We start from the raw sequence: 27,664 nt of genomic DNA, 5'->3' as shown, positions 1-27,664 counted from the left end.
CACTGCATGCCCCAGGCTCCCCTCCCCTGCTGGCTTCCTGGAACAAGCACTTGCATTATGGGTGGGGGGATTCTTGAAGGACCATCAAAGGAAGCCCTAACTACGTGGTTTAAATGAGAAGCAGCGTTACCTGCTGATAAGGGGAAGGGTGTTCACAGAATAAGGGAGTAGAACAGAGTTGACAAACCAATAAGTGTCTACAGCAGCGTTTATTTCTTAAATAAGTAAATACATCATAAATGAATAAATGATACTAATTATTAACATATTCTAATACCAGCAATCTGCCTTCTTTCAAACTTAGGTGGTGGTCATCACTCATATGTGACTTTTGACAAATAATATATCTTCTTTGGGCCCTACTTTTCTCGTCTCCACAATGACGAGGGAAATAACTTCTCAACTTCATTGTGCCGATTCCATTAGAGAGTCTGTGCTAATGATGAGCTTAGGGTCAGTTATAGGATAGGTGCTCAATACATGTTAGTTTCCCTTCCTCTTTCTAGCTATTGTACCATCCTCCCCTCCCAAATGAATGATCATTTATTCCTTATAACCACCCTGTGAGGTAAGGAAAGCTTTATTATCACCATTTAACAGATTAGTGGCACTCAGACACGGAAGGGGGCTCACTGATTTGTTTTTTAGTCATTCATGTATTTCAGAAATATTAATTGAATGCTGCTGGAGGCACACAGGTCAATAAAGCAGGGTTCTTCCCACAGAGGAACTAGTAGAGGCAAAGTCTAAACTTGAAGATAACACAGCCACTCTACGTCCTAAGCTCACGCTCTTTCTGTGCTACCATGTTCCCTCCTAGACGCTCTGGTTGGTGATAAAACTCCGAGATTTCTTCCCTCTTGTGGACTGCCCAAACAGTTCAAAGAAGTCAGCAAAAGTAGCCCTAAACATAAAAACAATAAATACAACATTTAACAAAGTTATCAGAACTGCATAGAATTCTATCTCATTAATTAAGGGTACTCTAGGTTTTTAAAGCTTTTTAAAAATAACAAAAGAAGACCATTTAGAACTATGAGACATACCGATGCAGAATGAAAATTAGTATAATTAAAGAATGTCAAAGACCTGAAGTTTATGACACATACTTTCCAGTGATTTAATATCTGTGTACCTCAGAATTAGACATCGTGGTCTAATTCCGTGTTCACTTACAAGGAGCAATACCTTTAGCTCAAAGCTGGTTGAATCCCATTCATTTCCATAGAGTAAGTAAGAAGACTTTTATGCTCTGAATTCTTGAGAAAGAAGTGAAGTCTCTCTCTTTTAGCATCTGCTTCCTTCTCATAAATTATCCGCCCTGCTCTCAGACCGAGTGTTATCAGGTAACCAGCTGTGGGGCTCTGCAGTAATTCATTACTGTGAAAGCCTTTCTGGACATGGTGGGATTTACACGTTGATGAAGTTTCCTGTAAGATGGGGAAGAATGCGCTTGATTAATGGTGGTTTCCTTTCCGGTGCTGAGGGCCTGACGACACTGAGCGCGTTTAGCATCCCATCCCAGCGTGTGGACTAGAAACGCCACACCTGGGAGAGGAATGACACAAACAATTTTGGGTCCCTGTTACATGACAGCCACTGTGCAAAACACATTTTACCTGGGGGTCTCATTTAGTCCTCACTAGGGCCTTGGGAGTAGGTGAGACGGTGATCATCACTTCTTTCACCAATGATAATGGATAAATTATTGAAACTTTGCAAAAGTTAACACAGATAATGTTTTGTGACAAAAGCTGGAAACAAACAAGCACCTGGATCCCACAGTGAGCTGCTCTGGACACTTTTACATCAGTCCCATGCATTGCTGTTTAATCATTATCTTTGAAGAGAGGTCTGCAAAATTTATAAATTATATTCAAAATTCTTACCACAAAAACAAACCAAAAAACAAAGGAACACAAGGAAACTTTTAGAAGTAGAGGATATGTCTGTTACCTTGATTGTCGTGATGGTTTCACAGATGTATGCATATGTCCAAGCTCACCAAATTGTGTACGTTAAATATGTGAAGTTTTTTATGTAAGCTATACCTTGTCAAATGTAAATATGTGAAGTTTTTGTATTAAGCTATACCTTGTCAAATGACAAAGCTAAAACAATTTGGTAATCGGTTTGATGTCCTTTATTCAAGGGAAAACAATCTGTGGGTTGGGGGAGTATAGTGCCTCACATGCAGTAGAGCACCATTCTCAAAAGATTTGGGGCAAGAGCAAGTTTTATAGAGCTCTAGAAGAAAAGGATGATGGGAAAGTGTGGCAAACAGCTAATCCCTAAATTTAATGACTTCTAGAAGAAGTCTAGAAGAAAAGGATGATGGGAAAGTGTGGCAAACAGCTAATCCCTAAATTTAATGACTCCTTAACTCACTTTTAATAACTTTTGAAGAATGCAGAGCTTACTTATGAAGCTCAAAATATTATCCTTAGAGCATCAATCACCCATCATACCATCTATAGTACTAGTAGGTTGTAGGGATCCCAATAAATCAGTATGGTTTTGAGAAATTCTTCTTAGACACAAAGTGTTTTTGACAGCCCTTGGCCTTCCTTTCTTAACAGTATTTCATGGTTTGTTTGGGGTTTTTTAGATTCTTTATGGAGAAAAATCTCTGTTGGTTGCTAATATTTTTGAGACCCTTTTCTTGTTAATTCATTTTTTTCCTTACTCATTAATTCATTCAATGTTTATGGGATTCAGTATTGATGGGATATGTCTTAACTCTCTTGTCCTAAGCAGGTCAGGGTCTGACTCTGGACATCATCAGATTCTAGTAAAACACAAAGGACAGGACAAGAGCTGGGGCTGATGGACCTCAGAGGGCAAGAGCCATGTGGTGGCCAGGCCACGTGATACACATTCAAAATTAAAACTCATGATCGCTTGGGTTTTCTTAAAGTTTCCTCCATGTGGGGAAATGATGTAGCTGTTAGACGTTCATGGTGATTTTGATTTATCATGAATGAGGCACCACGTTTACAGTCATATCATTTTCCTTTCTTCAACTCAACCAGCTATCTTATCTTTAAATATCTGGGCCTTCTTTTGGGGAAAAGGAAGAAATCCAACACAATGCATAGAACGCATGAGTTCTTTTCTGTACCATTTCCACTTATTTTAGTCAGTTAAACCAAGAAGGGAGAAACCCTAAGAAATAACTTGTGGGCAGTCTGGCCCATTTTCTGCATTTTTCCAGAAGCCCCCCTACATGAAGATGCAGAGTGCATCTTTACCAGGCAAATAGGCTTTTTCTTTTCTCCTTTAGAAAGTATACTTATGTACTTTCCTGTGGGCCCATGAAAACAAAGAGGGTGTAAGCTTGATGAGGGCAGGGGCTTCCTCTGTTTTGTTAACACTGAATTCCCAGGGCTGACAGCACTGCCTGGAACGTGGTAGGTGTCCAGTTCTTGTTCATGGAGAGACCAGGAGATGGAATCCTCTTTTTCCTCTGCTTTGTGTCCTCTGTGTTCCCCATTCTATCCCGTTGATTATACAGCTTTGGCCTTTACCTCTAGCTCCTCCAGCCTCCTGAAACTTTAGGTAAGTTCCCTGCTAGTCCCAGTTCAACCAAACGTAGCTTACCCAGGCTCTGCTCTCCTTGCCAACTCTCAGGTCGAATGCTTAGATAACCGTGTAGCCTCTTCGGTGTTCAGGTTTCTCATCTATCGGGTGAATTGTTCTGAATATCTGGTGAATAATATGTCAGTATTTCACTTGAGAAATATGTGTTATGTGCCTAACAGTCAAAACCCCAGCTGCATACAGGAAACATAAGGCTAAGTAAGACACGAATCTCCCCACCCCAGGGGGCTTAGAGTCTGGTCGACCACTGTCATTATGAGAAGACAAAATGGTTTCACAATGAGCCTATGTTTTTAGAAGACCCAGAACCATAACTTATTTGCATTTCCAGCCCTTCTGGTTAAGTTTCAGAAGACTGAATCATAACCAATTTCCAAGAAACAGCAGGGCTGTTTGCCGTAAACAACCTTATGTGTGAAACTGGGAATGGATACTCCCTGATAATTTTCAAACGCCAAGGTGAGAAATGAAGACGGCAGCTATGAATGTGGGGGCCGATTCTGAGAAATAAAAGACTGAAATGAAAAGTAGAATCAAAATACCTTTTTCTCAAGATAAAATTGACTGTGCAGCTGAGTTTTGCAGCAAAAAGGTGAGAGTAATGAAGAAACGAGGGTCTTTCCCTTCTCAGATTTTCATGGTGCCATCCACAAATGTATACGGTAGAACGTTTCCAATTTTCTAGAGTTTAGACTTCGTAATAATTGCGACTATTTTGAGTGCCTACTCTACATATGTATGTATGTATATGTCTGTTATTTCTGGGCGTCATTCCTTGTTTAATAATAATCATTTAAAATAAGGAAACTGATGCTCAGAGACTAAAAATGGAGAGCAATTGCCTTGCCTTAATTTAACATATCTTATAATTTCTGAGCTGATTAGAAGAATATATTAGAAGAGATACCTAAGGGCCAAGTGTAGCTAATAAGCCTGAACCATCTTTAGAGAGGAAATAGCTGTGCAATGAATTCCATTTTGTTAATTGCACAGGTCCTGGGCTCCATGGAGGCTGTGGAGGACGAATGTGACCACACAGCTAGAAAAAAATTCTTGTCTATAATTAAGGTAAGTTCACATCTTATTTTGTCCACCGGATAGTTGATTTACTGGAGTAAATTGCAAGGGAAAACCGATGTCCTTTCCTCTTCCCCTCCTTCTTTCTCCATTAAGACTGTGAGCTCCTTGAGAGCAAGAGATCTAAGACATTGAAGGGGAACTTCAAGCAAAAGTCTGAAATTTGATACGGCATTCAAGGCTTCTTTCTGCCCGTGCACTCAGCCTCCTGCTTGGCACTCTTTGCCACACACACAATTGCTTTTCAGCATTGTGAGTCTGCTGTGGTTCTCATTCACTGTGCTGTTTCTACCTGCCCTGGCTTTGCTCATGCTGTGCCCTCCTCCTGGAATGTCTTTGGATCGTGTTCATCAGATCAAAACCTAATCATCCTTGCAGACTCAGACAGGGTCAGGTCACCCTCTTCACTCCTATTGGTAGGCTCTTCCAGACCCCAGAGAGCCACTGAGTTCCCCGCATTGCCTTACAGTTGTATGCTAATACCCTTTGTCTCCCCAACAAGACCAGGACTCCTTGAAGGCAGGGATTTTGCCTTATTTGTCTTTTTCTCTCCAGCATCTGGCATGTAAAACACTTTCAGGAAAATGTCCAGAATGAACGAGTGCTGCAGAATTTTTTTCCTTCAGAATCAGGTGCTTTGATTCTTTGAATAACATCTCTGTCAGTTGCTTTCCAGACTCTCATAGGTACTACAACACGGATGGAGGACTCACCATCAGCAGAGGCAGAGTACACCTGCTTCCTCTTTGCTGTGGTTTACCTTCTCTCCTTGTCACTGGCAGGTCTTGGAAGGTAGGATGTGCTCATGAAGAGTACATAGGTCTTCAAATTGGAAGATCTAAGACCCCCTTCTGTGGACCTTCAGCATAACTATGTAGGCTTGGGTATGACTAATCTTTAATTCTGTGATATTAAAGTCCCTTCATCTTTTTGGCAGTGTTCTTGTGAGGACCAAGTAAGAAAACAGATCTGAAAGAGATACTTAAGTTATAAAGTTATTTTGTAGTTATTAATTATAATTTTCATGATATAATTTTGTTCCCTGGAGTCAGGCAGGATGAAGTACCATTCTAGGTTGATCCAATATATCTTTTTTTTAATCATGTTAAATATTGTGCCAGAAAAGGTGAGGTGCATCATTGATGCTCCCAATACCTTTTGCTTGATGAGTTTGAAAATTTAATGTTGTCTAATTGGCCAGTAGAATAAGACTTGTAAGACATAATTGTCTTGCTTGTACCTTGATAGTAACAATAATGAGAACTAACATTTATGAGGCGCTCGTCAGCAAAGTACTTCTGGATTCATTATGAAAACAGCCACCACATGTGAACACGTATGAGTGCCACGCGCTGTGTTAGGCTGTTTATGTACAGAATCTCAGGTCCTCACGGTGACATTATGAAATGCTCACTACAAGTCTTCTTTTACTCATAGAGACTGAGGGTCAAAAAGGTCTGATGCTCGGGCACAAATTTTGCAGGAAGTTGGTGACTCTCTTCACTAGAATTTGAAACCAGCATCCAACGACACTGCCTTTCCGACCTGGAGCATTTGTACCCACAACTAACATGACCTCCTCTGATCCTGACAATGACTGTGGAAATGAGGCTTTAACAAGCTTTCCATGGACAGTGTCACCAAGATCCAGAAAGACTGAGAAGTTATTTAAGAGCCCAAATCTCGGCAGATGAAATAACTTTAAATTGCCATTAATCGATTTCTAAGCATCCTTCAGCTGGAGCAGTTGGGTTGGTCAAAATTCACCCGGAGGGGTAACAGTAGGGACACACATATCCTCTGTAACAAGACCACTGACACGATACCATTGACACCGGATGATCTTATTGTCACTCTATACATGGTGACATCCTTTCATCTCTCGTCATTTTAAACAACAGAATTCATTAGTTTCTTGCCGTGCAACCTAGGGCGAAAACAGCTGCGGGCTCTTCAAGTACCCCTTGCATGCTACTCCCCTCTCTGTAGTCCCAACCAGGCTTAATTTTCAAAAGAGCATCACATCAGGAACCTGAGATTTTTGTTTGGCGAGAATCACTCTTTCCAAGTGCTTTTTACAAATGGTAGATGATGTCCTCTAAGGCAACGGTGCCAATCAGAGAACTGCATGACCTTTTGCAAGGTATGGTGGGAGTCAGAAAAATCCTACTTACAGGTCCAATTTCTTCCTCTGACAGCCAAGCACATGAAGTGGTGGCGTGGAAATGTCAATGTTACCTATCTCCCCGGGCTGCGGAGAGAGGTGTATTAGAGTATATAAAATCCCTTGCCTGCAAACGTGAGTCCTCACTTTCTGCAGTTTTACTCAAAGTCACTTTGTAGAATGTTGTCGCTGTTGTTTGGTTTGTTTTTTGAGAGATCCTTGGAGGCTTTGGATTTAATTCACGTATTTGTTGAAATTTCTTTCGGGTCAGGTTGACTGAAGGGTGAAGGTCAGTAATGTGTACACATTAAGAGAAAATTCAAATCCTTGAGTCGTGTTTACCTGCACTCCTGATCCGGCTTCACCCTCCCAGCTCTCTGAGGCAGTCACCACCCTCAATGTGGTCACTCCAACCTCTGTGCTGTGCCCACACGTGGGCTCTCCTGTATGACCAGATGAGCCAGATAAAGGGAAGGAAGGCGTCCAGGTTGACACCCAGGTTTCTGACTCAGCTCTGACAGCCGAGGGGAGGATGATGTAATTCTCTGAGTTGGGAAGGCGGAGGAGGAATGTGTTTGGGAAAAGAAGTTGTAGGGGCCTAGGACATGTGTCTCCTTGGTAACTGACTGACTCCAAGACTTAGGTCTCCAGGAAGCCTCCTGTGATCCCTTACACCCCCTTCAACTCCAGGCTACATAACATACCCTGCACTCTGCTTCTGCACAATTCTGACCTTCCTAGATGGTCATAATTCTCATGATATACTCAAGCAGTATGTTTTAGAATATGCTTCCCAAGGGACTCTGAATCTTTTCCATCATGGACCTAGTTATTTTAATTTATACCCAGCATGTGCTACCATGCCCCATGCATAGGAAGCACTCAATAAAGTTTTGTTGAATGCATAAGCTAATTAATGAATCCATGGTTATGTCTTCAAGTCCATTGTGCTTATAAACATAACACCATCTTGCTCCTACTTTTTGCCAGGCTCCACCTACTATGGTAAAACTCCAGAGTCAAAAATCCTGTGCTCAGTCACAGAGGTGTGGGTGTGGCAATGCCTGTTTGGTGAATCGGAGAAAAGGGTCCCAGCACAGCTGTGGGGGTCTTGCCTCCCTTACTTTGGCAAAACCGCCACCTGCTCACCTCCTCCTCCATCCCCCCCATCCTCTCAGCCTTTGCGGACACCCAGCGTCCTTTCCCCACCTCATCTCTAAAGCCAAATTGACAGCCTGAGAATCCCTGAGCTCCTGGCTCTATTTCTCCAGTTGTGTTATTCTGTCTCTATCTCTATTTTATGATTTCTCACCTTGAGGGAAAAACAGAAAGAGCTATTTTTTTTTCGCTTCTGCCCTGCAGGGGGTAGAGCAGATTCTGAACAGTATAAAATGATCTTGCCAGGGGCTGAAGTCATTCTCAGGTTCTAACCATCTCTCTGTGTATTCAGATGGACGGCCAGGTGAAGTATTTCTTTTCCCGTCAGCAGAATACTGTCTTATTTAGGTTCCGTGGGAGAAGGAAAAAGAAAGAACAGAAAGTGTCAGAAATGAGGAAGGTTTATGTCCATGGATCATTTTTTTGCAGCCATTCTGCAACACTGACACATACTTTCTTGACCAGAGACATGCAAAGTTGAAGAAGAATTCCCTTGACCTCACTCCACGTTTTCTCTGATAATAGCCCCTTGCATTTGCCTAATCCTTTTCATTTTGCAAGTGGTGTTGCATCCATTAGCTCTTCTTATTCTTTAAGGATCCCAGTGAAGTTTGTAGGATAAAAGTTATTTCCAAGGTTAACCCATGAGGAAACTGAGGCTGGTAGGAGACAGTGTGCATCAAAGATTGGCCACGGGCTCGCTGTCAACGGACGTCCACCTGGACAGGGACCATCATTTTGCCCAAAGCCCGCCCCCCGTTCCTTCTCTCCATATCGTATGACCTTTTGAAGTGCACAGCTAACACAGACTTCATATATTTGAGTCATTTATTTGATTATAATTAAGAGAACAAATATAATTATCCGTCACATTTTTATTTCCTGATTTTAAAGTTTGCTTTTTTTCTAACATTTACGTTTTCTTTCCTAAAGGACCATGAAGTGGACCATTTCATTCTTGATGGGAATCATGAGGATTAATCTTCAGGATTAAGAACTTTCAATGTTCTTCATTACCTCCAATGGGTCCTGCATACCACTGTCTCTGAAGCGTGACTTTTACTGAGAGCCTTCTCATTATTCAAGTCCAGACATACCTTGAATGTATTTTTATAGCATTCCTACCATATATTAAGTTTATATATAAAAGTCTACAGGAATAAGATGCACTGCTATGCTAGGGATAATAATAGTGGCATCACTTAGCACTTCCTGTGTGTGTTGTACACATATAAACTAATAGTCTTACAATTACCCTATGAAATAGGTATTATTACTACTCCCATTTTACCGGTGGAAAGCATGAGGTATAGGGAAGTGAAATGACCTGCCCTAGTTCACACAGCAAAGAAGTGACAGAACAGGATTTCACACCCAGGTGGTCTCGGTCAGAGTCTGTGCTTGTGCTGTATAATACACTGCCTCTCCTAGATCGCTATGAAAGCCTTAAACCTAATGCAGACTTGGAGACTTAAGAAAAGTGGGTTTCTTGGAGATAAGGAATACCTAAGTCCTGAAGGATGAGTAGAAATAAAGGCAAATACTAGGCGGGGCACTGCAGGCAGAGGGGAAACTCTGGTGCATGTAAAGGAGTGTGATCCACGCAGGGAACCTCAACTACATGGTTACAATTACATATAGAGCCCTAGACAGGGATGGCGGTGGGAGATGAGCCAGAAAGTGTGTCAGGGCCATATGAAAAGCGACAATTGTCATGCTAAGGATTTGGGACTTTTTCTGAAGACATTAGACAGTCATGGAAAGATTTGAAATAAGGAAGAAAGAGGATAGGCTTTGGTTTGCCTCAACTGGATCAGGGAGTCAACCTCAAGGCAGAGACACTAGTTATAATTCTATACTCAACCTCCAGGTGGCGCGATCAGGATGGTGTTGTGTCACTGTCCCAAGAGCCTCATGGAGATTAGAGTCCAGGAAACAAAGGATGACTCAGGAGTCCCAGTATTATTGTGGGCACCGAGGGAAATGCAGTAAAGGGCACTTGAAGTTAACCTTCACCTCCTCGTGGTGAGACTCCGGTCATTGATGGAAGGGAGGGAGGATAGGAGTCTTATCAGGTCCATGGCGCTCATGCAATTACACTTGACCTCTATTCAGAACAGTATGAAGAAGCTGTGTTAACTGGAACACAAAGAGCCTACAGGATCTCTGAACTCATTGGAAGCAATGAGAGTGGTCTTTCCTCGTCATCATAATTATTAGCATCCTCATCAGTTTTATTAACACCATTAATTAAAAATGTGCACGATACTTGAGCCAGACACCCCATATTTCAGAATCACTTCTTCAACAATAAAAGTGTGGGTACCTTGGGACACGTATATTATACACGCATGGCTGTGCTTTTGGAAGAGCAAGACCCCCGGCATCAAAGAATGTCGTTCAAAATGAGAATAAATATTCTATAGAAACCCCACACCATGAAGGTAGTCATAATCAAGAAAGCTGCTTAATTAATGGAATTTAACCAAAAAATGTATATATACACACACACATATATGTATATATACACATATGTATACATACATACATGTATACACACATATGTGTGTATATACATCTATGTGTATATATGTATATATACATATGTATATATATGAGAAGGGGAGAAAGAAATCACAGACTCTTGAAACAGGGAAAGGACAAAAAAATACTAATAATTTGTCAGTGTGGATTCAGCACCATACTGGGGCTGTCTACTGTCTCCTGGCTCCATGCAGATAACTACTGCAATGATCCAACTCCCTTTCATTGCCCTGAGCCCAGGATCCTCTCCAAGCAGCCTTCGGATGACAATGTGTTTTTACGCGTGGACAACCCTGCAGGAGAGCATGCTCTGACCAGCGCGCACAGCGCTCCAGTGGGCCTGCTGCCAGTTTTAATTTTTCAGTTTAAGCATTAAATTGACATCTGATTTCTCCATCTGTCGCTGACAACTTTGGTCGCTCTGAGTCAATCCTCTTGAGACTGATCACCTTTGCGTATTTTTAAAAATGGAGATTCAATACCCAAAGAGCCCAGAGGAAAACTATAGAACCAGTAGGATTTAGCTGAAGTGGTTTTGAAAGAGAGGCTTCCCTAAAGACATGTTCAAGTCTGTGTACATTTTGGGTTGTCACGACTGGGAAGGTGCTACTGGCAGGAAGTGGATGGAGGCAAGAAATGACGCTAAGCCTCCTGCAATGCACAGGACCACACCATCCCTGCAATGAAAGAATCATCTGGTCTGAAATGTCAATAATGTCAAGGTTTAGAAAGTTTGAGCTACAACAATGTCATCTTTGGGTTCTGGTATGAGCCACTCTGGGCTATTTTCTCTGAATTCACTTTGAAACTATAATTAGAACAAGAGCTCTTGTATATTCTGATTTGTCGATTTATTTTATCCTCACTGGCATCTCATGTATAGGAAACACTTGCCAGCCCCATTCCTCAGGCGTTTCAACCATAGAAGAGACACCGTGATGCTTGTTAAAAAATTCTTGTACAAATTAATAATTGCATTGCGGACTAGAACCCAAGTTTTAGGCTCCCCTCGTCTGTTATTTTTCTCTGCAGCCTGGCACCTTCAGACAATAACCCTTGACTTTTTGTTCCAGAGTTATATCTGAATGAGCTATCTAGTTTTCGGTGACTGTACTGATTAAACAGATTATTATCTGTAAAACACATCAAATGTTTACTGTCAATGCCGTACATCGCAAGGAAAAACAAGCAAAAAGGGAAACCATTCACTTTATGTCTGAGAATATACTGTGCTTTCTGTGAGCTGAAGTCCTATTTGCATATAATTTGATACCTATCTTGTGGTGCAGAAATGTTAGTCTCTTAGATCAGCAATTGTACAGCTGAGGAATCTGAGCCATCTGCTGAAAAATTCCCTTGTTTTCTTCTTTTACCTCTGATTTATTTAATATGAAAGAGACAATGCTGCCATTTGGATGGAGGGTGCGGGAGGGAAATGTCAGATATTCAAATCACAGGCAAAGTGTGGGATGTTCTTCTCTAACGCAAAATGCAGAGAGCTTATCAGCCTGTGATCTGAAATATAGAGGTGGATTCTTAGTCTCAGTAGCAACTCCTCCTGAATGCATACCATTCATGAAGTTGAACTTTTGGAATCAGTCCTACAGCTAATAATTGTCAGAGCTGGGAATAAAACAAGAGTTCTGTCTACCAGATTCATATAACTACAGAACATTAGAGATGGAATGTTTTTAAAGGATTATCTGGGATATGGAAACGTTCGTAAACATGATCCAAATTATTTGCTGAATGAATGAACGGGTACATTGTAAAAGTTTTGTGAATCCAATGCCTGATGCATGAAGAAATTATAATCCGAAAGTGATGTTCAGAGCATGAAACAGAACGAAGAGTCACATCAGAGATGTGATCTCACAGCTGGTGTGTGGGAGTCCTGGGATTTGGTGAGGCAAGGGAGTGGTACCCAGAGGGTCAAAGTCGAATTAGAAGGAAAGTTTTGTGTAATAAATATAAAACATGTAGAAAGGGTATAAAGAGGCAACTATGTCAGAGGACTGGAAAACAGGAGAGTTGGGAGAGATGGGCTAAGACCTCAAATGGTGCATGGTGCCATTGGGCATGCTCTCTATGGCATCCAGTATGAGTATCAGGTCTGGGGGCAGAAGACAGATTTCTGAAGAGTCATTTGAAAGAACTATAACGAGCCACACAGGTGGGAGAATTGGTCACTTAGCACTATGAGTATGCTTCAATTCCTTAGCAAAGAAGAATAAGAACACATATTTTTTAGTTTTTATTTATTTATTTAAGTTTTTGTCTTTGAGGGGCATAAAAATGTACTGATCCATGATACGTTTGCAACAATGATTAGTTATTATTTTTATCTGTTGTTAATAAAGTACAAGGGATGAGGTTAAGCAGGAAATACTGGGAAGAAAATGCATTTTCAAATTCCATTAAACGTAGTAGGAGCTCAAAAAAGTTTGGTTTATTCTTTCCATATCCTCTTTCATAATTTACATTATAATTATTTGATGCACACCAGTTTTCCCAATGGCTTAGAATTCTTGGGGGCAGGATATGCAGAAGTTCTCGGGACAAGTCTATCACATAGCAGGTTCTCAATATATAGTGTCTTTCTTTCCCCTCTCACTCTGCTCGAAGCAAAAATATGTGCAAATTGGGTACCAAAGAAGACAAGGGAATTACGAGGAAGGTGATGGTAATCAAATGGCTTTCTTGTTAGATGTTCATTATTCAAGCCCATGGGCATCTTCTTGGGAGGCTCTGGATACAATTTAATATCTGTTTGAGACTCCCCTGGATGAACACTCCCAGGGTGAAGTCCAGCCAGCAACTGTCTCATTAACATATCCAGCACCACATGCAAATATGTATAACTTCTTTGTGTTGGACTTCAAAGGGAATTTCCCTTACTGGGATGAGCTATATCGAGGGCAACAATCTTTTTAGTGTCATTAGGGTAAATGAGGTAGTAATGGGATTGCAGATTAGAGCAACTTCAATCATGTATTTCACAGTCCCCCAACAGGGTAGCTTTTACAAACAGCCAGCATCCTTAATTGAAATGTAAATGCATGGTAAATTATGAAAAATAAATTATGAAAAGTAAAACATGGCCCAAATAAAAGATCAGAAATAAAAGGTTTTACGAAGTTGAGAAAATGAGTCTGAAATGTTAATTGCTTGGCAGGGAATAGCTCACACCGTCAGGGCGTGGGGGCGGGAGTGAAGAAAGGAAAGTCATTCCCCCGACAGTCTGTGCAATTTGTCCATGTCCTTTTCTTCTCTATTCTGGAAAAGGTTCATGCAGATAGAGCCCTGCCAACTTCCCCTCCTGGAGACAGAATTCAAGGAATAGAAAAGGAAGAATTAAAGTAAAAGGAGGATATTGGAGGAGCTGGTGGGGATGCCGCTAAGGCTGCTGGGACACGGTGTCCTTTTTTTATTATCAATCCTTTGGATGAATAAAAGTATTTAGAACTAGAACAGTAGCCAGCAGCACACTTGAAAACTTGATTGACCCAATTTGTTCCCTTCATCATAGACTATAGGCATTGTCTTTGGCCACACATGAGTTAGAAAGGAGTTCACAGTATGTAAAAGATTGCATGACGTCATATCACAGAAGTGATCTCCCAATCCTGTCTCAATCCTCCATACCAGGAGGATGTCCACATAAGGGAAGGGATCGAGTTGGGTTCTGTGTTGTGTAGGATGTTACTGTCTTGGGAATCCCATCGTTTACAGCTTCTGCATTAGGGACAACAGTGTGCTTTGATAAGAAAGTGTATCAGCTTCCTTTGCTACTGTAACAAATTCCTACCAACTTAGTGACTGAAAACAACAAAGATGTGTTATCTTAAAATTCTGGAGGTCATCCGTCCAAAGTCAGTCTGAGTGAGCTAAAGTGAATGTGTCAACAGGGCTGATTTCTCCTGAAGTCTCTAGAGAGAATTTGTTTCCTTCCCTTCTTCACTTTCTTGAGGCTCCCTGCTTTGTGGGCCCCTCTTCAGATCCCTCCAATCTACTTCCATCATTGTATCTCCTTCTCTCTGACCCTGACCCTCCTGCTTCCCTCTTATAAGGACCTTTTTGACTACCTCGTGCTTACCAGGATAATTCAGGATAGTCTGCAATCTCAACATCCTTAACTTAATCACATCTGCAAAGTTCCTTTTATTGTCTAAACTGACATATTCACAGTTTCCAGGGGTTAGGACATGAACATCATTGGCGTCTTTATTCAGCCTGCTACAGGAAGCTATTTAGATATTACTCATCAGTGGGACTGATTTTTAGGGAGACGCTGAAGTACCTGTGTTTATGGCAAATAATTGACTGAGGCAGAGTGAAAGGAAAGGGAAGGCAATTATGCAAATGCACAACCATTCCTAACTTCTCTGAGATCACGGGCCGGGAGCAGATTCTAAAGTTTCTCTCTGAGCCATTTAAACTCCTGACTATCAACAGCAAATACCTGCACAGTTATTAAAATATATACCAAGAAATAAAAAGATGAGTCAGAATGGTCCCTGCCTTCAAGAAGCTTGAGGCCAAGTGAAGTTAGAGATTAAAGCGATGCTTTCAGTGTCACATAACTAGTGCTGATAAAAGAAATATCTGTGTAAAGGAGCATGAGGCCAGATAAACTGTGTCTTCCCATTGAAGGAGAGGCAGAGAAAGATTCATATTAGTGGAAGTGTAAGAGTTTTCCAGCCAGTAATAAAGGGGTAGAATGTTAAAAATTATTTACTGTCTACTCCACAAGCTTCTTTCTAAATATTTTAAAGGATACACATTGCATCTGTTCTCAATTGTACATCCCACCTGAGTAAGAAACAGGTGGTATTGATTAAACAAAGTGTCCAAGGAACTAATCATGGTCTGGTCTGTGTTCTTTGGTGAGTTTGTTGTTTTTCACTCCACATGGTCCAGACAGAGATACCCACTCTTTCTTCATAGATCTTTGTTACTAAATGCAGAACAATTCTAATCCACATGTTTTAAGGCTGGATCACTTGATTTCTACTGAAGTTGTTGCCAGTGTGCAAGATGTTCTGTGATTATAAAAAAATATGATAATTTGGAGGCAGGTGATTGTTGTCTGAGTGTGGAATTGGTTACTTACTGACCATATGATATTGCATATATCACCTCTGCATGAATGATTTCCTTGCTTATGGAATTATTTTGAGGAAAGCATAGTACTGTCCTCGGAAATACCGATTTTCACCGACAGTAAACCACAAAACATCCAGCTAATGTTGGTTTTCTTTTATTGTTTTTGTTACAGTAAGTATGTGCTTTTGAGATCAAAGAAAAACAAAACAATGACTGTAAGCAGAATTAGAGAATGCCAGGATTCTACCAGAATAGAAGTACTACAACCTTAATAAGGAGCTTGGAGGTATCTGTTCCTATAGAGATTGATACCCAGCAGGACCTTCCGGGGCTCCTGGGCGCAAAAGCCTTTCTCTGTCCTCCATTTCTTGATTACAGGAAATAGGCTTCATTCAGCCTCCATGATCTTCCCTGAGTTCCTACAGTCAGGTTCAAAGAGTTGCTACTTAGGGAAGGGAGGGGATGCAGAGACAAGGCAGGAGCAGTTAAAAGAAACAATAGTGCAGCCTTGGGGCAGGGTCCTGGTTCCCCCTCAAGGGATACACATAACAACATCTTTGAGTTGTTTTGCAGATACTGAAACCCCCTCCAGGTGGGAGAAGTTAACTGCGTGCTGCCCACAAGCGCGCAGACCCCAGACCGGGTGGAACCGGAAGGTTGATGATGCCGACTCCCACTTACCTCCCCACCAACCAATCAGAAGAGTGTCCACGAACTGATCATACCCTCCTCTTTGAACCATTACTATAACACTCCTCCCTACTCCCTCCAGGTGGGGACACAACATTTTGAGGGCATTAGCCCGCTATGGCCCCCTTTGCCTGGCAAAGCAATAAAGCTATCCTTTTCTACTTCACCCAAAACTGTCTCTACGATTTAATTCAGTGTCACGGTACAGAGGCTGGATCCGGCTTCAAGACGGGAGTAGGACCAAGGATCAGAGACCAGAATCAAATGGTGTTTCTGGAGTGAGGACCTTTTGTACATATGAGAGTCTTAGGAAAGATCATTTTTCTTGAGTAAATGGATTATGGTTATGGTACACGCATGTGTGTGTGCGTGTGTGAAGGGTGGAAAGAGAAGTGGGTTAGGGAGTAATTTCTTATTTCCAAGAAACATGGGAGATCTTAGTACCGCCAGGCCCGCACTAGTTTAGGACTGTGCTGATGTATGGGCTGGGTACAATGGTTGGGAAATTGATCATTGACTATGAATATACAGTCATAAATATAGCCCTCTGAAAATTAACAGAAATAGAGTTATGTCAAACCCCAAATGGGCTGCCAAACCATGGAGGAGGGAGATCACATCGACATTTAGGGTGGTTACGGCTAATCCAGCAGGAAGGGGTAGAATGTGTGCTTTCTCTGCGAGTGTCTAGCCCATCAGGATGGGGCCACAGCCACATGGGGGGAGCAAGCTGGAGAGGAGGTCAGGTAACTTCGCACCTGAGCTGCAGGGTCCTTTGTTAGCTTTTGCGAACAGCGAGCTTGGAACATCCATCTTATGTCTGTTTCCATGCAAAAGTATAACAACTGACATCTGACCACACTGCAATAATTAGGAGTTCCAGTTCTTCCCCACATCTACTAAGTTTTCAACAGAGAGTCAATTTCCAAAAAGGAGTGATTTTGTTGTTGCTTTCAGGCAATCTGCAGATTCGAGATAGCTGACATTCCTTGACCCTAGTGAGAAATCAACCCTCCGGCATGATTCAGGTTACAATGTTGTCCCTTTCGCAGGTTCTCTTTGGTCCGCTTTACCTTAGTAATGGCCATACATATAATTTATTTCCCAGATCCTACTGCTAAGTGGTTACAATGTGAACACTTATTCAGCAACTCATGATTATTGTGGCTGTACGATCTATCAGTTACCTATTCCTGAGTAACAGACCATCCCGAAACACAGTAGCTTTAAGCAACTGTTTTCTTTGTATGTGACTGTGTGGTCAGTCATTTGGGCTGGGATCTCCTGGCTGACTCTTCTGATCATCTTGCCTGTGGTCACCACACGGGCTGCATCCCCGGGTGGGTCGACTTGATGGTTTAAGATGACCTCACTTAAGCCTCTGTCACTTGGTGCTGACTGTTAACTGGCCTTTCTCCCATCACTAAGTTCATCATCCCAAGCTAAATTATTGAATTAAGGAAGCAAGAAAGTGTGAGTGGAAGCTGCAAGAAATTCCCTAGGCTTAGGGAATCCCACGATGTCATTTCTTCCACCTTGGCCCACCAAGCATTATCACATGGTCTGGAAGAGCCAATGGCAAATTTCCACACAAGTGACACTGGAATGACCTGCATAAATGAAGAGGAAATTACAAATGGTTCGTATGTTTTGAGCATACACTATATACATTAGACACAATTCTAAGATTGACATGCATTATCTCAGTTAATTCCCAGAATAACCCTAGGAAGTAGGTATTTTAATTTATTCTTATTTAACAGATGAAGAAATCGAGGCATCAAGAAATTAAAGTATCTCTCCTGAGGTCACACACTCTGTAGATGAAAAAGCTAAGCTTTGATTCCAAGTCATCAAACTTCAGAGTCATCTCTTAAAGCATTTTGTAAGGATGATAAGGATTCAGTAGACAGTTGGGGAAGCTGCAAAAGGTCATACATTCCAGTAAGAGGGAGAAGCCTGTTCAGACTGTCAGGGGTCAAGAGGCAAGGCATGGAGAGGGGGCACTTAAGGAAAACGGAGATAAGAGGAAACAGATGGAGAGAGGTATGGAGATACAGATCCTGGTTAGAACTGGAAGGACCACAGATACCACAAGGAATTTCAAAAAAAAATTAAGCAGATAAAGGAGAAGGGTCCATATTTAGCCACCATGGTGATTTTCCAGCGTCTGGGTATTTGCCATTCAGTCTCACGCTCTGGACGCTGTAGTTACAGCATCCTTTGCCTTAGAGACTTGACTGGACTAGGCTATGCTGTGATCCACTGTTGTGATTTGTATGTTTTTTTGAGATTTCATTGTGTTCTCCACTGATAAAGATTCCTTAAAGTTACCCTTTTGTGGCAACAGCAGTCTCCTTATGGAAAACCTGCTCATGTCTTGCTTGCATTATCTCATTCACAAATACCTTTTCTTGGAGCAAATTTTTCAAATCAGAAATTTAACATTTAGAAAATTTAACATTTAGAAAAATGTCACGGGTCATGAGTTGGAAATGGTATTGAAACATCCATTAGGCATCTGAACACATTGCTCTCTCAGGTTTAAAAATAAAAAAAAAAAAAACAGTCAAGAAACAAATCAAAAAGCTGGTGATGACTGAGTAGGCAGGAGCCCAGCCAGGATGTGACCTATTTTAAGCATTCGAAAATCAATAGAAGAATAGCCCTCCTTAATCAAAAGTGTTCAATTTCCCAGGGAGAGAAAAGGCATACAAGGGTAAAAATTACCCACCAAGTATCTGTTAGTGCAAGGCTGTCCTAGTTTGAAAGTACTGAATGCAGACGTAATTTAAAATGTATTTGTAGTCATGCTTTTCAGAACAGTAGCCTGATCTTTGGAATGGCCCCTTTCTGAAATTTCCAAGCTATAGGAACCCTGCTTCAGTTTCTGTCTCCTTTCCTAATATGTGGCTCTAAATTCAAAGATGACTATATAAAGAATTAGAGGAAGCTCTGTACCCAATAGTGCTCAAAGCGGGCTCTGCTTGATGATGGTCCAGGTCACAACAACTGTCTTGGGCAAATTATATGTTTTACAAAACCCTCCTTTGAGTCAGAAAGTTATGAAGCAATAATTGTCCCTGGCAAAAGATGAACAGAGGGCACAAGAAGAAAGGAGAAGCATCCATTAAGCTGGTGGGTCATTTATCAAACCAGCAGAGAGGGTGTATTATCAGAGAAGCCTCCAGCTTTGGAGTTGGCAAAGGTCTAGAAGATAAGGCTCTGTCCAGCTTGCCACCTGGATGTATGATCTGGACACACTGTCAAGATGATACTCAGAGGTTGGGGAAGATTGAGCTGCATCTACTCAGCTCCTGGTGGAAGGCACAGCCAAGCCCTAAAAAATGAGATGTGGGGTATGGGGGAGGAAGCTAGGATGGTTGAGTAATGAGAACATGGCATCTACAAGCCATACAAGGGCTGAAGGAAAGGAGTAAGGAGAAACGTCCCAAAGGGACTGAAAATGTGTTTCATGGGCACAGACCACCATGCATTCTTCTGCTTTAAAAAGTTTCCAGGGCTTCCCTGGTGGCACAGTGGTTGAGAGTCCGCCTGCCGATGCAGGGGACGTGGGTTCATGCCCCGGTCCGGGAAGATCCCACATGCCACGGAGCGGCTGGGCCCGTGAGCCATGGCCGCTGAGCCTGTGCGTCCGGAGCCTGTGCTCCGCAACGGGAGAGGCCACATCAGTGAGAGGCCCGCGTAGCGCATAAAAAAAAAAAAAAAGTTTCCATCTATTGTCTCTTTGAATACATTTTCCCCACATCTTCACTAGCATTTTCCCCCTATATTAAGTCATGTGTATTAGACGTATACTGAAGGTCATGCTTCTCTCCTGTGCTTGTACTTCTTCTTTTTCATATTTTCTATCATGTATATATATATATATATTCTATTATGCATACAAATATATCTATATATGTCTATAATATATTTATAACTATATCTATATAGATCTTTCTCATACACATGCTATATATATATTATATATACTAATACCATAAAATATACCATAAAATATACTAATTAGTATATATATACTATTATAAATACTAATACCATAATAAAGTATACTGTAAAATATACTAATATTATATATACTGATACCATAAAATATACTAACATATCACACATACTAATACCATAAAATATATAGTATACTATAGTATATATACTATATATATACTATAGTATTATATATTTATAAGAGTATATATAGTATAGTATATATATTATATAATAGTATATATGTTATATAATAGTATATATAATTATTTATAATAGCATATATAACATATATGCTTTATATATAAGATAATATTATAAATATTGTTACATATATACTTATATATTATATTATATATACTTTAATATATACTTAAATATTTTGGGGATTTCTCAGTTTTAAATTCTAATTCGTTATTTTTTTCCTGAAATAAGTTTAATATGTTATCAGTGCTTACTATGGATATTATTATACTGTTTTACTGCAGTGGCTTTATTTTTTGATTCCTACATTTTCATGTGGTTCTTTTTTATCTGTCTGCTACTTTTTTCTCATTTACTTAACATGGTTTTCTTTGCAAAATTTCTCTTCACTTCCACCTCTTTTAGAATTATAAATGTACTTATTTTAAAGTCCTTTTAGATTTGCCTCACAAGTTCTGCCGCCAATGTGAGTTGTTTCCATGTGTGTTTTTTATGGTCGTTCACATGCTTTGATCTTTTTCTTTTTTTTTAGCAACTGTCTGGGAGTTCCTTTTTTCCACCATGCCTTCCTTCTTTCTAGTGCTTTTGCACTTAACACATAGTCCTGCATTTTGCATTGTGGCGGGGAGTCGTGTTGCTGGTATGCCTTGGGGATTGATACTCTTCTCAGGCACATTTCGAATGAAGTTCGTGTTTACAGGGTTGCTTCTCTTTATTGCCTAAGACACAAAAAAGGTGGTATTCAAGCTGTTGGATGAAATTATTTCAGATCCAGTTCACTAAAGTGAACGTGGTCCGAGATCCTCACTTCAGGCAGAGCTGACCCAGGTTTCTTTCCACTGGATCATGTTTGGATTCTTTTCCATCAAAGGCTCTGAAGGCTTGATCCCACTGTGAGTACCCAGCCTCCCACTTCGGAGGGCTGCAGGGTTCCACTTCCCCCTCCTCCACTCACCCCTAGGGTTCCTCGCTGCTGTTAACACACACAGGTTGTCTTCTGGTTTCTGAGAAGTGCTACATATCTTTAATTAGTTAAAGAAAAAAATGACATAATTTTGCAATAAAACACAGAGAAGTGGATTATGAATTCTGTCTGTATCTTGACTAGAAGTCTTCATTCCATTTTTACCCTTCCACATTGAAATCTCTTACCTCCACTAAATCTGTCCAACTTAGACTTCCCTCTGGGTTTTAAGGTTAAACACAGCAACTTTCTTCTTCCCCAGCTTTGTGGCCATGTGTAAGTTATTTTATTTCTCAGAGTCTCTGTTTACTTTTGGAAGCCAGGGACTGATAGTATTTTGCATTGTTGTCAGGATTTGGAAAAAAATTATATCAAGTGCCGATTAATGTTAAGTGCCTAGTAGATGCTGTTTATAATTATAATGTGAATGTTTACCACGTGTGTAAAAGAGTTAAATGAGATCAATTGTTCATGCTTGCAGATATTTTATAAGAGGATTCTGTAATATACAGTTCTATAAGCTATGGAAGAGCTTTGTAAGCTGGAAAATCCAATTTCCATGCCAAGGAAGTGTTTATGGGTTGAGCTGTGCCCCCCGGAAAGATATGTTGAAGCCCTGACCCTCAGTCACTCAGGATGGGATCTTAGTTAGGAATAGGGTCTTTACAGGTATAATCAAGTCAGAATGAGGTCATGAGGGTGGACCTAAACCCAGTATGACTGGTGTCCTTATAAGAGGAACTTTGGACACAGAAACAGACATGCCCAGAAGGGATGATGAAGAGAAGGTGGCTATGTGACCACTGAGTCAGGATTGGACTGGCACATCTACAAGCTAAGGAACACCTGAGGTCACCTGAGGTCACTAGGAGAGAGCCCAGGAGCAGGTTCTTCAGAGAGCACGCAGCCCTGCCAACGCTTTGCTTTCTGCACTCCAGAATTGTGAAATAATAAATTTCTGTTGTTCTAAGTTAGGCAGTCTGTGACACTTTGCTATGGCAGCCCTAGGGAACTTACCCAGAAGCTTATGATTCTAGTTATCGTTATTACAACTAGATGCTGCTTGCCATTTTTGCCATATTCCCGTAGTCTACGTAGTTCAGTCATTATATGCTCCCAGGATGCTTGCACAGGCCCTTTTTCCATAGTTCTGGAATGCCCTTCTTCCATTCTGTCTATCACTAATATATTTTAGGCTTAGAGCAATGCTAAACTCTGATTCCAGAATGCTCTTCCTGGACTTTTAACCCCCTTCTCACAGATGAAGTTAGGTGTTTTCTCCAACCCCTTTCCTAGCTCTGACCACACAGCACTGTGGATTTTAACATTTATGGTCCCTCTAATGAACGTACCATGAGCTCATCAAAGGTAGGGTGACCTTATGGGCCTCTTTTCCCTCTTGGGTGAGTGAAAAGGAGGAATGAATAAATGTTTCTTGGATTTAAATCCATGTTACCCCCTCTATCCCCAGAGTGTGCCAAATGAAAGCTTGCTATTCTCAGAATGGAAACACAAAATCATCAATCCGTGTTTTAAATGCCGTAGCTCATCTGGAGCCAGGGAGAAAGAGAAACTTGATGACACTTTTTTTTTTTAAAGAAATAAATATTTGGACTTTAGCCTGATACGTAGGGTGGGTGTCCAGACAGTGTTCACTGGTATATAACTTCTTAAAATATGGAAATGCTTTTGTGTTGCTGGGGAAATAGTCACTGTCTCTAGATCCTTAGATGACCCCGATTCCACTCTCTAAGCACTGCCTTCCTGACTCCTTCCAGGATCCAACCTTCTCCCGGTCTAAGGCCAGAGTCTCTGTGCTTTGACTTGGGCTCATGCTTAACAGATGGTGAACTATATTCAGCAGAAAGCCCTGTCTTTATGTTTCTTCCCATCTGGGGGCCTGGAGAGGAAAAGGGCTTTCTATTGTTTTCTGTGATTGCTCTAACCTAACGGCACGGATGCAAGGACCTCATTAGCTGCAGATTTATCACAAGTCAGGCACCCCTTTCGCAGAGGTAGATGCTCATTTGACAGAGACCTGCCGGTCCCAGGTCGGGATCTCATTGCACTTTCCCAGACCCTACAGGTCTCATTTGTCTCTGAGCAGGTTGTCACCACTGACAGACAGAGGCAGCTCTTTCTGTAGGAGTGAGCTTTTAGCAACCTTGCCCAAGACCAATCATTCCCATCAACCTGATTTCTGTTGCTTTCTCGACTTTTACTCGTTTCCCAAAGTGCTGCTGTCAGATGCAGGCATTCCCAACCTCCAGAGCCCCAATTCCAGGCAAGGCATATGCATCAGAAAAGTAAGAGCCAGCATTGAGAACTTATGGTTAAGACAGTGAGCCTAATTAAGTTAATGCTTTTCCCCCCTACATTTTATCTAAACAGAAAACTCAATAAAGGTTCTGTGGCATCTTTAATAGAGATTAAGCGACTACAGACAGTCTCGACCTTACTTGGGGGCTGAGATGTTCTGGTGTTAACTGCACAAAGTCACACCACACATGCATGTACTCATGCTTTGGGTGTCATTGTACAGGGCTGGCCCACAGCCAGATCCCCAGCTGTACAGAGTAAGAGAAGGATGACTATGTCCTTCCTCCCCGAAATTCTCTCCTTCTTATGAAATCATCGACGCATTGCCTTTTCACCGGCTGTTTTCTCTACGCGTATCTAAACACGTTCCTCTCTCAGGCCAAGTTTGTCACTGTTTCACAGCCCTTGTATTTATGGTCCCTTCTGCCTTGATGGCTGTTCTCTTTCCTCACTGCATTCACTTTTCTGCTCCAAGTTACCCCATTCAAAAAGCCTTTCTTTATTATTCTAACAAAAGTAGCTCTCCCCTCCTACCATTTACCACTTTGCATAGCCTTATGTGGCAAAATATTATTTGTTTATTCTCATTGCCTCCACTTCACAGGGAAACATTTCGCACTTACCAACATTCTCCCAGCACCTGGAAGAGTACTTGGAATGTAGTAGGTTTTCAAATGTGTTTATTAAACAAACGAATGACGTTGATTTCTTATAAAGACTAACTCTTGCTACAACAGAAAGGCAATAAACATTTATTACTCAGTCGGCTATTTGGCACCTATAAACGGTCACATTTCTTTACTAAGCACATAAAACACCTAATTAGTTTGTTTCCGTTCCTATTATAGCCTTTATACCAGCCCTCTCCAAACCTCTCTAGAAAGACCCCTCTCCCCCATATCCAGTCTCTGTCCATGGATATAGTTCTCATATTTCAGGGCTGAATTCCAGTGTTACCCCTTACGGGAGGTCTTCTCTTTACTCCATCCTTCCAATGGACAACTGTGAAGGTAAGTATGGGCCAGAAAACATTCTCCTCTTCTGTTAATCTTGGAATTGCCCCAATCTACAGGATGGGTCCCTGGCTGTTGCAGACAATGGGCCAGATTTGGGCACCTGGTCCAAGATATGCTCTTCAGGTTCTTCTTCTGAAGAATTCATCAGGGAGAAGCAGAGTCAAGCAGATCTTGGAAGGTAGCTGGAATGACAACAGATAATCTACAGAAAAATAGGGTAGCTTTCCATCCAAGACTGAGGAGCAAACATCTCCAGCTACTCTTCAGAGAGACAAGAATAAAGCAGAGATGAAGAAAGAGACAAAGACCCAAGACAAAGGAGGAAAGCTGAAGCCTGCCGGTCCAGGCTGGCATTTTCCCTACGAAAATCCTTATCTTTAAACAAGTGGATAGCAAAATGAAATGCTTCCCGACTTGCTCTGAGCCCAAGGCAGCCCAAACCACATACTGGATACCAAAAGAAATGGTAGCAGCCCACTCTTGAGAATTAACAAAGTGAAACTTAGCCTCAAACTGGGCATCTGACTCTTGAACACTGTAACTACAATCATGGATAACAGGATCAAGAGATTAAGAATAGGAAGAAAATGTTAAAAGAAGATTATTTTGAAAGAAGTTCCCGCTCCCTTTTGTTTCTCCTCAGGAGGAAGAGTGCTTGGCCCTGCCTCTTACCTTGGGCCAATTGAGCTAGGTATCACCAGGACCAATGAAGAACTTAAAATATGTGTCCTTAAAATATGTTGGAGGGATGGAGTAGACCGCTGTTTGACTCTGGCAAGTCTGAGGGACAAGAGCAGGCTGGCTTGCTATATTCCTGACGGTGTGGAGGAGATCACTAGACTGGGATCAGATTTCCTGTTAGGATTTTGTTCAGGCAAAAATGTGGGTCACTAGTGTGAGAATGCCAGTGTGAGGATGTCTTAGATTCTATCCTATAGGATCGAGAAGAAGGGTCGGCAGAGGAGAATCTGGAGTCTGACCGCAAGACTTCTAGGGGTTGGGGAGGGGGTGAACATCACCACCAAGAGGGAATGCACTTTCCCCAGGTCAAGGAACTTCAAGTGAGAGACCATACGTGATGTGATGGGCATGGGAGAGTATCCCGCATCACCCACGATAGCATGGAATCAGATGAAGAGCTCGTGTTGGAGAGTTGCCAGACCTAAGGGGTGAGAAGCCAGCCACTGATGGTACCAGTCAGGCGAGAAACGTCCCGCTCCCTTTACCTCTCCTCGGCACCTCTGTGATAACCCACAATATGGTTTAGAAACAGCAGGACGAGGTGGAAGAGGTGCTGCGTGAGAGAGAGAGAGATTTCCAACTGTACCCTCCATCCCTAGAGGGCAGGCAGCCTCCCTGGCCCAGATCCTGACTGTGGGAGGGAAACCATGAGTTCTGTTTATTACATTATCCAGCTACACTGAATAATCTGCTCTCCACTTCTGCTTTAAAAACGCTCAATGTGGTTTCTGTTTCCTGTAACCCAAAGAGCTTTAAGTAATGTGTCTGCTAAGCCCTCTTCAAGCACGTGTAGCTCTATTAAAAATGCTTGATATAGTCTTTTCATATTACAATCCAGATATCAGGAATGATGATCTAGTTCTAGACACTAGAACTCGTGAACTATCTACCCACAGGATCCATCTCAGTGCCTGTGTAGGTTATAGGGGAAAAAATACTGTTTATTAAACATCTCCTATGACCAGTCACAGCACTTATGATGTCTGCCTCTTCCTGAGTGCTGGCTACCCACCAGGCAAACTGTGTATGATGAGCACTTTACAAGGGTTTTGCTTGTGTGTTGGGACAGCATGAAAGGTGGGTACTAGTATTCTTATTTGCTACTAAAATGAGGAGCATAAGTAATTGACTAATACCTATTAACAGTGCCTGCCTCAGGTAGGATTGTTACAAAGTGCTTGGCGATCCAAGAATTCTTCCCCAGATATTCCTAACTCCAAAGCCTGCATTCTTTCCACTGCTCAGAGGAGAGCCACCTGGTACCCAGGGATGTATGTTGAAATGAGGGGAGGAGAACCTGGAGACTAAACTTGACGGCTTCCTCTTTGTTTTGTAGATGATGCTAATAGACGCACCAAACTAAAGCAGCAGATCTTTCATCTTTCTTTCCACATAACCAACCACCAATCCGTCTCTGGATCAATTCTGCCTTCTTGCTTGAATATCATTTATCTTCGCCATTTTCTGTGGAGTAATTATTATGATTTGTCTTCTCAAAAAAGCTATTAATGCCAGACTATAGCAAGAAAAATAATTAGGTAGAAACATTTCAAAGCAATGTCACAACTGATTATAGTTCTAATTGTGCTTGTTCCCAGGTTAAGTACGACACTGCACATTACTGGGTAGAAACCAACCATAAATTATTGTACTTATGGCATGCAGTGCAGCACAGAATCACATGCCAAATTCTTATGACAGACATAAAAGAATTATTCAGAAATACTTCTCTCTTTGGTGCCAAATTTAGTGATAATTTATAGCTGTCTGAATTTCCACACCTGCTGCAAATTCCTTCAAGTCCTCAAGTTTTACTGATTCCCCAGTGGTGGAATTTGACGAGTCTTTTTCTTTTTTTAACCTGTGGGGAAATTGTGACTCCTTCGCTGTATCCTTCAGTACAAGAATCTAGAAATCTAGAAATTCAGCCCTTGGCATGACTTGACTATGGCTGGACCAAACCACATCCTGGCAGGCAGCTGAGGTAGCTGCTATGAAGGCCAGGTTCCTCCATCTATTATGATAAAGGGCAGTTTAAAGAAAAAACACTGATGTGCAAAGAGAAATTGGAGA

This window comes from Tursiops truncatus, chromosome 17 (assembly GCF_011762595.2).
Source record: "Tursiops truncatus isolate mTurTru1 chromosome 17, mTurTru1.mat.Y, whole genome shotgun sequence".
Lineage (NCBI taxonomy): Eukaryota > Metazoa > Chordata > Mammalia > Artiodactyla > Delphinidae > Tursiops > Tursiops truncatus.
Note: the sequence above shows the minus strand (reverse complement) of the source record.